The sequence below is a fragment of the Carcharodon carcharias genome, chromosome 17 (assembly GCF_017639515.1).
Source record: "Carcharodon carcharias isolate sCarCar2 chromosome 17, sCarCar2.pri, whole genome shotgun sequence".
In the NCBI taxonomy this organism is placed as follows: Eukaryota; Metazoa; Chordata; class Chondrichthyes; order Lamniformes; family Lamnidae; genus Carcharodon; species Carcharodon carcharias.
In genome coordinates this window covers 25026452-25038587 of record NC_054483.1, presented here as the reverse complement: position 1 = coordinate 25038587, position 12136 = coordinate 25026452, and positions in this window count along the sequence as shown.

The following is a 12136-nucleotide window of genomic DNA, read 5'->3' as shown; positions in this document are numbered from 1 at the left end:
AGATATTTGATTTGGGGAGGCAGTGGCATAGTAATATTGTTGCTGTACTAGTGATCCAGAAGCCCAGGATAATGCTCCGGGGACCTGGGTTCGAACCCCACCCTGGCAAATGGTGGAATTTGAACTCTTTAAAAATCTGGAATTAAAAGTCTGATGGTGACCATGAAACCATTGTCGATTGTTGTAAAAACCCATCTGGTTCACTAATGCCCTGCAGGGAAGGAAATCTGCCCTCCATGCCCGGTCTGGTCTACATGTGACTCCAGACCCACAGCAATGTGGTTGACTCTTCAATGTCCTCTGAACAAGGGCAATTAGGGATGGGCACTAAATGCTGGCCTAGCCAGCGATGCCCACGTCCCAAGAACAAATATATAAAATAAAAGATTTGAAGGTTCTTAACTTTGTCCAGATTGATCCCGAGCAACTGAGAGAGAATTCCTCTCCGCTTTCCATCAGACCAAAGCTTGCTGCCTCCAACTTGCCATTCGCCATTTAATAAGATCCGACAGTAACCTGAAATCTGCATCCCACCTACTCCCGATAACCTATCACCCCCTTGCTTACCAAGAATCCATCCACCCCTGCTTAAAAATATTCAGACTCTGTTTCCACCGCCTTTTCAGGAAGAGTTCTAAAAGACTCTGAGAGAAAAAGTTTCGCCTCGTCTCTGTTTTAAATGGGTGACCCCTTATTTTTAAACAGTCACCCCTAGTTCCAGAAACCACACCCTTTGGATGTAAAAGGCTCGAACACAGCCTCCTGCCTCCTGCCTTCTGCCCTGCCTCACACAGAAGCTCTTTCCAGGCTTTATCCGGAAATGTAAAGTCATGCTGTGGGACAAAGTGACACACAAACTGCTTCGACTGTGGGACAAAGTGAACACACACTGTTCTGACTGTGGGACAAAGTGACACACACACTGCTTCGACTGTGGGACAAAGTGACACAAACACTGTTCCGGACTGTGGGACAAAGTGACACACAAACTGTTCCGGACAGTGGGACAAAGTGACACACAAACTGCTTCGACTGTAGGACAAAGTGATACACACACTGTTCCAGACTGTGGGACAAAGTGAAACACAAACTGCTCCGACTGTGGGAAAAAGTGACACACAAATTGTTCTGGGCTGTGGGACAAAGTGACACACAACCTGCTCCGACTGTGGGACAAAGTGACATACAAACTGTTCCGGACTGTGGGACAAATTGACACACAAACCGATCCGGATTGTGGGACAAAGTGACACACAAACTGCTCCGACTGTGGGACAAAGTGACACACAAACTGCTCCGGACTGTGGGACAAAATGACACACAAACTGTTCTGACTGTGGGACAAAGTGACACACAAACTGATCTGGACTGTGGGACAAAGTGATGCACAAACTGCTCCGACTGTGGGACAAAGTGACACACAAACTGCTCCGACTGTGGGACAAAGTGACACACAAACTGATCCGGACTGTGGGACAAAGTGATACACAAGCTGTTCCGACTGTGGGACAAAGTGACATACAAACTGTTCCGGACTGTGTGACAAAGTGACACACAAACTGCTCTGACTGTGGGACAAAGTGACACACAAACTGTTCCGGACTGTGGGACAAAGTGACACACACACTGTTCCGACTGTGGGACAAAGTGACACACAAACTGCTTTGACCATGGGACAAAGTGACACACAAACTGATCCTGACTGTGGGAAAAGTGACACACAAACTGTTCCGAACAGTGTGACAAAGTGACACACAAACTGCTCTGGACTGTGGGGCAAAGTGACACACACACTGTTCCAACTGTGGGTAAAGTGACACACAATCTGCTCCGACTGTGGGGCAAAGTGACACACATCATTGTTCCGACTGTGGAACAAAGTGACACACAATCCGCTCTGACTGTGGGACAAAATGACAAACAAAACTCAGAATCACAGGTTCTTAACGGCACAGAAGGAGGCCATTCAGCCCATTGTGTCTGAACCCGCTCTCCAAATGAGCATCATAACCTAGTGTCATTCTTCTGCCTTTTCCCCATATCCCTGCACATTGTTTCTATTCAAATAATCATCTAATGCTGTCTTGGATACCTCATTTAAACCTGCCTCCACCACACTTCCAGGCAGTGCATTCCAGACTTGAACCACTCGTTGTGTGAGAAAGTTTTTTTCTCACGTCACACATGCTTCTTTGAAAATCACTTTAAATCTTTGCCCTCTCGTTCTTGATCCTTTTACGAGCGGGAACAGCTTCTCCCTATCTACTTTGTCCAGCCCCCTCATGATTTTGAACATTTCTATAAAATCTCCTCTTACTCTTCTTCTTTCCAAGGAGAACAGTCCCAACCTCACCAACCTATTGTCTTAGCTGAAGTTTCTCATCTCTATAATTCTTGTAAATGTTTTCTGCACTCTCTCCAATGCATTCACATCCTTCCTATAGTGTGGCACCCCGAACTGTGCACAAAACTCCAGCTGAGGTCTAACGAGTGTTTTATATAAACTCAGCATAACCTCCCTGCCCTGGTACTCTATGCCCCTATTAATAAAGCCCAGGACACTACATGCTTTATTAACTGCTCTGTCCACCTGTCCTGCCACCTTCAATAACCTATGCACATATACACCCAAGTCTTTCTGCTCCTGCACCCCCAAGTCTTTCTTCTCCTGCACCCGCTTCAAAATTTCACCCCTTATTTTATATTGGCTGTCCATGTTCTTCATCCCAAAATGCATCACCTCACATTTCTCCACATTGAACTTCATCTGCCACTTAGCTGCCCACTCCACCAACTCGTCTATGTCTTCTTGAAGTTCCACACCGTCTTCCTTGCATTTCACAACACGCCCAATCTTCGTATCATCTGCAAGCTTTGAAATTGTCCCCTGTCCACCAAGATCTAGATCAATAATATATATCAGGAATAGCAAGGGTCCCAATACTGACCCCTGGGGAACTCCACTACAAACCTTCCTCCAGTCCGAAAAATATCCATTGACTCTCTGCTTCCTATTTTTCCAGCCAATTTTGTATCCTCGTTGCCACTGTCCCTTTTATTCCATGAGTAATAACTTTTCTCACAAGCCTGTTGTTTGGCACTGTACACCACATCAACAACATAACCCTCATCGACCTTTTCTGTTCCCTCTTCAAAAAAACTCCAGCATGTAAGTTAAACATGATTTTCCCTTTAGAAAGCTAAACTGGCTCTTCATTATCAACCCATATTTTTTTATGTGACTACTCATTCTACCCTCAATAATTGTTTCTAGAATTTTGCCCATCACTGAAGTTAAACTGAATGGTTTGTAATTGCTGGGCTTATCCTTACACTCTTTTTTGAACAAGGGTGTAATGTTTGCAGTTCTGCAGTCCTCTGGCACCACCCCTGAGTCTAGGGAAGACTGAAAGATTATGGCCAGTGCCCCTACAATTTCTACTCTCACTTCCTTCAATATCCTTGGATGCATCTTATCCAGTCCTGGTGCCTTGTCAACTTTAAGTACCGACAGTCTATTCAACACTTCCTCCTTATCAATTTTGAACCCTTCTAGTGACAGAGTTCCCTCATCTGTCACCATGGCCTGGTTAGCATGTATGCCTCTGGTGAAGACAGATGCAAAATATTCATTTAATACTGCAGCCATGGCCCCTTCATCCATGTGTGAATTCTCTTTGAGGTCCCTAATCGGCCCATTCCTCCTTTTACACCCCTTTTGCTATTTAAATGCCTATAGAAGACTTTGGGATTCCCCTTTATGTTGGCTGCCAATCTTTTCTCATAATCCCTCTTCGCTTCGCTAATATGCTTTTTCACCTACCTTCTGAACCTTCTGTATTCCTCTTGGTTCTCAATTGTATTTTCTACCTGACACCTGTCATAAGCACACTTTTTCTTCTTTATCTTAATTTATATCTTCTTTTTCATCCAAGGAGCTCTGCATTTGTTTGCCCTACCTTTTCCTTTCAATGGAATATACCTTGACTGTTCTGACTGACACAACGTGACACACAAACTACTCTGACTGTGGGACAAAACAGCAGGTTTAGCACGCATGGGCAAATTAAAATTCAACTGGAATCCGTTCCGCTCCTGAGAAAGCTGAGATCTGGGATGTTTGAACCATTTTGAGGAAATTATTGGGACATCAGAATGTGTAATTAAAATCCAGGGCTGTCCTGGCAAACTCAAGAAACCTGGTCACCTGATCAATGTGAGCGAGGGCTCGGGAGTGGGGCGCTGAGATAAGGATGGTTCATGAAGCTATTAATGTATATAATATATTGGAAAATATGTTCCTTTTAAAAGAAAATAGGACATTTAAAAAAAGCATGGACACTGAATTGGAGTGATTTCGGTTGAAACCAAGGACTTGTGTATATATATATATAGTAGGTTAATGCACACATCTGGTGATGAAATAGTGTAATGAGTATAGGAGATAGTGTGAGATGGGGTATTAAATTGAAGCCGTCTTTTAGAATTATAATGGTACATTTTCTGATAAGGATGGGGATGTCATGAAACTATTAATGTGTATAATATTATTGGAAAACATTTTTCTTTTAAAATAGAGGTTTAGTCTGTGGGTGTGTCTTAATTGGATTAAAGCCAGCTAGTCTGGGTGCTTTGGTGTGTAATAGTTTTGATATGCAAGAGAGATAGAGTGTATTTGCATTTTTTGAATAGAGCCTTCAAGAAGTGGGGTGAAAATTGATACCTATCTAGCAGATACCAAGCAATATGTTATATCACTAATAAAATTAGTGCTATGAAAGGTGCTTTATTGTTAGAGAGGTTTAGTTCAGAAGTTGGTGATACAATGAGAATTTACATTCAATGTGTTTTGCATGGTATAACTTCAGCAGTGTGGTGTGTGTAGGGCAGAGGCAATGTGATAGCAAAAGGCAGCTGTAAGCCTCCAACTGTCTCCACAGGAACAAAAGTGAAAAGAACCTCATTTTGAATTTGTAAGATGAAAATGCTTTGCCTGGCAACTGGTTAAGTCTATGGATTACTGTTACTTTCATGGAGATTAGTTTGGGAATTTGTTAAAAGTTATGATAGTAGTAATTGGTAGCCATGAGTATATATTTAACTTGTGTAAATTAATAAAATATTTCATTTAGTTTAATGTAAAACCTTGAGAACTGGTGGTCTGATTCCTGAATTTAGAGTCGCATCACAAACATAACACTTAAAATTATAGTTTATGACAGTTGTTTCAAGTTTCCCTCTGGGATTTTAAATAACTCCACTGTACCAACTGCATCGGTCATAACAATTGGGGGCTGTGTCTGGATAAATTATATTTCTAATTCCTCGGTTGGTTTGGAATTGGTGAATCTTAAGCTTACGAGTATGATAGGCCTTTGAACTCAGGAGTTGGTGAGGTATTTTAGAAGTGGTGAGACTGCAAGATGACTTTGGCAATTGCTAAGGCTTGTCTGGGAGTAGAAGAGATAATTCTGATTGGGTCAGAGAAAATAACCAAAAGTAAGTTAACAGAGTTGGCAGATAATTTAAAATTGGGGTTACTTGTGGGGGCTAGGAAATCAGATATAGTTAAAAGTATAGCACAGCATCTACAGTTGGAAGTAAAACCGGACACTAGTGAGTCACAGCTGGAGGTAGTGAGACTTCAGTTGCAAATGAAGAAGCTCGAATTAGAAGCAACGGAATTAGAAATTGTAAAGATGGAGAAGAGAGAAAGAGAGAGAGAGAGAGAGAAAAACACAGAGACAGATTTCCAACTGAAAGTGTTGGCAGTTAGAAAAGAAATGTCAGTAGGTAAGGTAGGCTTTATCTCTAGAGTAGAACCCAATGGGGATATGTTTAAATTTGCACAAGCTCTTCCAAAGTTTGAGGAAAAAGATATTGAAACATTCTTTATTTCATTTGAGAAGCTAGCTAAACAGATGAAATGACCACAGGAAAACTGGACATTATTATCACAGTCTAAGTTGTTAGGTAGGGCACTTGAGGCGTATGCTTCGCTATCAGAAGTGTCGGTGAACTATGATGTGGTAAAAAAGGTTATTTTGAATGCATATGAGTTGGCTCCTGAGGCACACAGGCAGAAATTTAGGAATATGAGAAAACAGCCTGGGCAAACTTATATTGAGTTTGAAAGAGTAAAACAAAGTAATTTTAACCAGTGGATACAGGCATTAAAAATAGAGACAACCCATGCAGCTCTTAGGGAAGTAATTCTTTTGGAAGAATTTAAAAATTCAATCCCTTCAGTAGTGAGAATTCATGTGGAGGAACAGAGGGTTGATTCTGTAAGACAAGCAGCAGAGATAGCTGATGATTATGAGTTAGTTCATAGAGCTAAACCTTTTTTCTGTCACCCTTTCAAATTGGAAAAGGATAAACAGTGGGAAATTGAAAGGAAGGAAGGTAGTCAGGGAAGAGAAGGAATAGTTGGAAGTTCCCAGGAAGCGTTTTCTCAGAATAAAAAGGAAGGTGTTGAAGGTTGAAGTGATATTTGAAAATTTAGGTGTTTTCATTGTAATAAAGTGGGGCACACGAAGTCAGTGTGTTGGAGATTGCTGGGAAAATCTGTAAGAATTGTAGGGGTACAGAAAAGCTCTTGAAGTAAAAGTACTGGCTTTCTGAAGTTCCGGCACAGGAGAAACCAATGGTTTGTGTACAGGCGAAACAGGGAGAATCAGTGAAAGGTAAAGAAGTGGGAATGTGTTCACAATTTACTCAAGAGAATTCTGAGGAGCAGGTTGCAGAAATGTTTAAAGACTTTGCATGTGAAGGGAAAGTCTTTCCATGTGTACAGGGTGGAGTAGGTAAAGATATTAACATTTTAAGAGACACAGGGGCTAGTCAATCCTTAATGTTGTGAGATAGTGATATTTGTTGTTCAAAGGGAGTATTGCAGGAGAAGGTAATAATAAGTGGGGTTTATGGAGATGATAAATCTCTTCCGATGTGGAAGGTAAATTTAAAGAGCAAATGGAAGACAGATGAAGCTATAGTTGGAGTGGTGGAAAAATTTCCTATTGCAGGGGTTCAATTTGTTCTGGGTAATGATATAGCTGGATCACAAATGTGGGTGATGCCTGTGGTAGCTGAGCAGCCTGTAGAAGTGCTTTCAACAGAGGTGTTACAGAAGGAACATCCTGGATTGTTTCCTGATTGTGTCATAATGAGATCAAAGGCTTATCGGGAAGAACAAAATAAACAAGATAAGCAGGCAGTTCAAAGGCAAGAAGATGGTGTTGAAATCCAATTTACTGCATTTGATAACATTGTTCAAGGGGAAGGAATGCAGGATAGTTCAGTTGAAGTGTTTAACTCAAAGAGGTTAGCAGAGCTACAGAAAAATGAATTGCAATTAAAACAGTTATATCAGAAAGCTTATTAAGAAACCGAAGCAAAATGTGTTCCAGTATGTTATCTTTGAGGGGATATTTTGATGAGAAAATGCTGGTTGGACCACATCTCAGCAAATGAAAGCTGGAGAGAGATGCATCAGATTGTTATCCCATTGTGGTATAGAAATGAGATTCTGACGATTGCCCATGAAATTCCAATGGGGGGACATTTGAAATTAGGAAGAAGCAGGAAAAGGTAAAGGTTTTTTTTGGCCAGAATTGCATACGGATGTAGTCAAATTCTGTAGAAATTCTGTCAACTGACAGGAAAACCATGAGCAGTGATTAAGCCGGCGCCGTTAATCCCAATACCAGCATTTGAAGAACCTTTTACCAAGGTCATGATTGATTGTGTAGGACCCCTCCCTAAGACTAAAAGTGGCAATCCATATTTATTGACAATAATGGATGTGTCTACTAGTTTCCTGAAGCTATAACTTTAAGAAATATTACAACTAAGAAGATTATGGAGGAGTTAATTACATTTTTTTTACAAGATATTGTTTACCTAAAGAAATACAATCAGGTCAGGGATCAAATTTCATGTCACAGCTGTTTAAGGAAATAATGAACAGTTTGGGGATAAAACAGTTTAAGTCAACAGCTTATCACTCGGAGTCACAAGGAGCTTTAGAAAGATGGCATCAAACTTTAAAAACTATGATGAGAGCACACTGTCAGGATTATCCACAGGATTGGGATTCAGGAGTTCCATTTTTGTTATTTGCTTTTCGAGATGTTCTGAATACATCGACTTGTTTTAGTCCTTTTGAAATAGTTTATGGTCATGAGGTAAGGAGACCACTGAAATTGATTCATGAGAAATTGGTGGGTCAAAATTCAGAAACTACTCTCCTAGATTATGTATCAAATTTCAGGGTAAGATTGAACAGATCATGTGAGCTGGTTAGTGAACATTTAAAGGTATCGCAGCAAGTAATGAAAGCAGATAAGAAGGCTAAAGTTCACAGTTTTGTTTCTGGAAAGTATTAGTTTTACCTGTATTAGGTGATTCATTAAATGCAAGACTTAGTGGTCTTACAGGATTGAAAAGAAATTGAGTGAAGTCAGTTATTTAATAAATACTCCAGATAGAAGAAAGGAGCAGAGGGTGTGTCATGTAAATATGCTTAAAACGTACTTTGACAGGGAAGAGGAACAAAAAGAGGTATTAATGATGGTGGATGATGAGAAAGAGGTAGAAGTACAGGACTCTGAACTTGATTTACCTCTAATCAAATTGGACAATGAGGGAGTGCTTTAAAATTTAAATGAAATGTTGAGTTACCTTCCAAACAAGTGTCAAAGTGATTTGGAAAAGCTATTGCAGTCACACAAACCCATTTGTGGAAATGAGTTGGGAAAGATAAATTTAGCTATACATGATGTATGTATAGGAATATCATCTTCAATAAGGCAACAACCTTATAGATTAAATCTGGTAAAGTTATCACAAGTACAAAAAGAAATTGATTTCATGCTTCAAAATGATGCCATTGAGTCTAGTTGCAATAACTGGAGTTCGCCTATTATATTGATATCGAAACCGGATGGAACACAAAGACTGTGTGTGGGCTATTGAAAGGTGAATGTGGTGACAAAAGTGGATTCATACTCCATACCACATTTGGAGGATTGCATTGAGAAAATGGGGCAATTGAAATTTATCACAAAGATTGACTTTCTAAAAGGGTATTGGCAGGTGCTGTTATTGGAGAGAGCAAAGGAGATATTGGCTTTTGTGATGCCAAGTGGACTATATTAGTTTAAAGTCATACCATTGCGACATTTCAAAGACTGACAAACAAAGTAATTACAGCTCTCAGAAATTGTGCGGTTTATACTGATGATCTAATTGTTTTCAGTCAGACGTGGGAGGAGCGTTTACAGCACCTGGAAGAATTATTTACTTGATTCCAGGAAGCTAATTGGGTGATGAGCTTGGCTAAAAGTGAATTTGCAAGAGCACAAGTTACATATCTAGGCCATACCATTGGACATGGTGAGGTGGCTCCAAGAGATGCGAAAGTCAAGGCTGTCGTTGATTTCCCAGTGCCTACAACAAAAAGAGAAGTTTTGAGATTTTTGGGCATAAGTGGGTTTTATTGGAACTTTGTACTGAAGTTTAGCCAAGTAGTTGCTCCACTGACTGAACTATTAAAAAGAACTAGAAGTTTCAATGGGTGCTGGAGTGTCAGAAGTCATTTGAAAGTTTGAAAACTGTATTAACAATGACACCAGTATTGGCAGGACCCAATTATGACAAGGAATTTAAGTTGGCTGTTGAAGCGAGTGATATAAGCATTGGGGCTGTACTATTACAAGAAGATAACACTGGAATTGAAAAACCTATCGGGTATTTTTCAAGGAAGCTGAATGCAAAACAGAGAAGGTATTTAACTTTGAAAAAGAGACTTTGAGTTTGGTGTTAGCGTTGCAGCATTTTGAAATCTACTTTGCAAACAATTCATCAGAAACAATTGTTTATACAGGACCAAAGTCCCTTGAGGCTTTGGACAAATTTCAAGACAAAAGTGCAAGCTGCTTCAGGTGGAGTCTATTATTACAACCATTTAATCTATGTATTGTACATACTGCTGGAAGAGAAACTCTGTTTGCAGATGTGTTATCAAGGCCTGAATTTTTCTTGTGTCGGGTGGATTCGGCGGGAGCAGTCGGGAACATAACCACCGCGCGCAATCGGCTCCGCGACGCCATTTTAGGCGGGCGGGCCAATTAAGGCCTGCCCAGCGCAATACACAAGCGCTGAGCACTACCTGTGCAGGCGGGTGGTGGTGGTGGGTGGGCGGGGGGGGGGAGGTGGGGAGGAGGGAGATTCGGGTCCAGCCCTCCTTTGCGCATGTGCGCGCGCACCAAAGAGTACTCTCCATACCTCGGGGGAGATTGAAGCGCTTTTTAAAAAGATAATTAGAAGCAATAAAAATTTAATGAAACAGTCACATGAGATGGGGCATGTTTTTATTTTTCAGAAAAAGTTTTCGTATAATCATTATTAGCTTTAGGAAACCTCATCCCGCTCATGGATGAGGTTTCTTAAAGAACGTAAAGGCCACTTGGCCGTTAGGTTGGATGGACAGCATAACGTTCACGTTAATTACCCATTTAAAGGCCTTGACAGGCCTTTCAGTTATCGGCAGGTGTGCAGCTGACTCCAGCGTGCGTCCACCAGACGAAACATCACGAGACTGTGCGATGACATCGCAAGGCACGACTGATGTCATCACGCAGCATTTTACGTTCTGGCATGCTAGGCCCACCCCTGCATTCCGAATGCAAAATCCTGCCCCAAAAGTTTGAAGCCTAATAGAAAATAGGACATTTAAAAAAAAGCATGGACACTGAATTGGAGTGATTTCGGTTGAAACCAAGGACTTGTGTGTGTGTATATATATATATATATATATTGTTATGTTAATGCACGTATCTGGTGATGTAATAGTGTAATGAGTATAGGAGATAGTGTGAGATGGGGTATTAAATTGAAGCCGTCTTTTAGAATTATAATGGTTCATTTTCTGATAAGGGGGGGATGTCATGAAGCTATTAATGTGTATAATATTATCGGAAAACATTTTTCTTTTAAAATAGAGGTTTAGTCTGTGGGTGTGTCTTAATTGGATTAAAGCCAGCTAGTCTGGGTGCTTTGATGTGTACTAGTTTTTGAATAGAACATTCAATAAGTGGGGTGAAAACTGACACCTATCTAGCAGATACCAAGCAATATGTTTATATTACTAATAAAATTGGTGCTATGAAAGGGGTTTTATTGTTAGAAAGGGTTAGATCAGAGGTTAGTGATACAATGAGAATTTACATTCAATAGATCTTGCTAGGTATAACTTCCAGACACCAGGCAAAGCATTTTTGTGGTGTGTATAGGGCAGAGGCAATGTGATATCAACAGCAGCTGTAAGCTTCCAACTGTCTCCACAGGAACCCAAGTAAAAAGAACCTAATTTTGAACACCTAAGGTGAAAATGCTTTGCCTGGTGTCTGGATGTCTATGGGTTGCTGTTGCCATAATGGAGATTAGTTTGGGAATTTGTACCCATGTGTATATATATTTTAACCTGTGTAAATTAATAAAATGTTTCATTTAGTTTAATGTAAAACCTTGAGAACTGGTGGTCTGATTCCTGAATCTGGAGTCGCATCTCAAACATAACACTTAAAATTATAGTTTATGACTGCAGGAGTGCTGCACCGTCAGAGGCCCAGCATTTTGGGTCAGACGTTAAACTGAGGCTCCATCTGTCCTCTTGTCTGGATGTAAAGGATCCCATAGCACCATACAAACAGCAGGAGAGTACTACTCACGATCGTGGTCAACTCTTGATCCCTCATTAAAGCAGGTTATCCTGCTGCTGATTGTGGAATCTTGCTCGACACAAGTTGGCTACTGCATTTCCCAATCTTACAACAGTGACAAGTCTTTAGAAACCACTCGATTGGCTCTTAAGAGCTTTGGGATGTGCTAAGGCTGTGAAAGGTGTGATAGGAATGCAAGCTCTCTCTCTGTGTTCAAAGCCATTTTCCTTGTGATATAAAAGAATAGGGGCAGAAATATTTCAGACCAGTCTGTCATTCCTGTCTTTCACAATTCAACTTTGTACTGTTTCCTAGCTAGGGAGCATGTCGTTGGAAAGAGAGCAAAGCTTATGATATTCGCTTCGTTAACTTTTAACTTATTCCTTCATAGGATGTGGGCGTCGCTGGCTAGA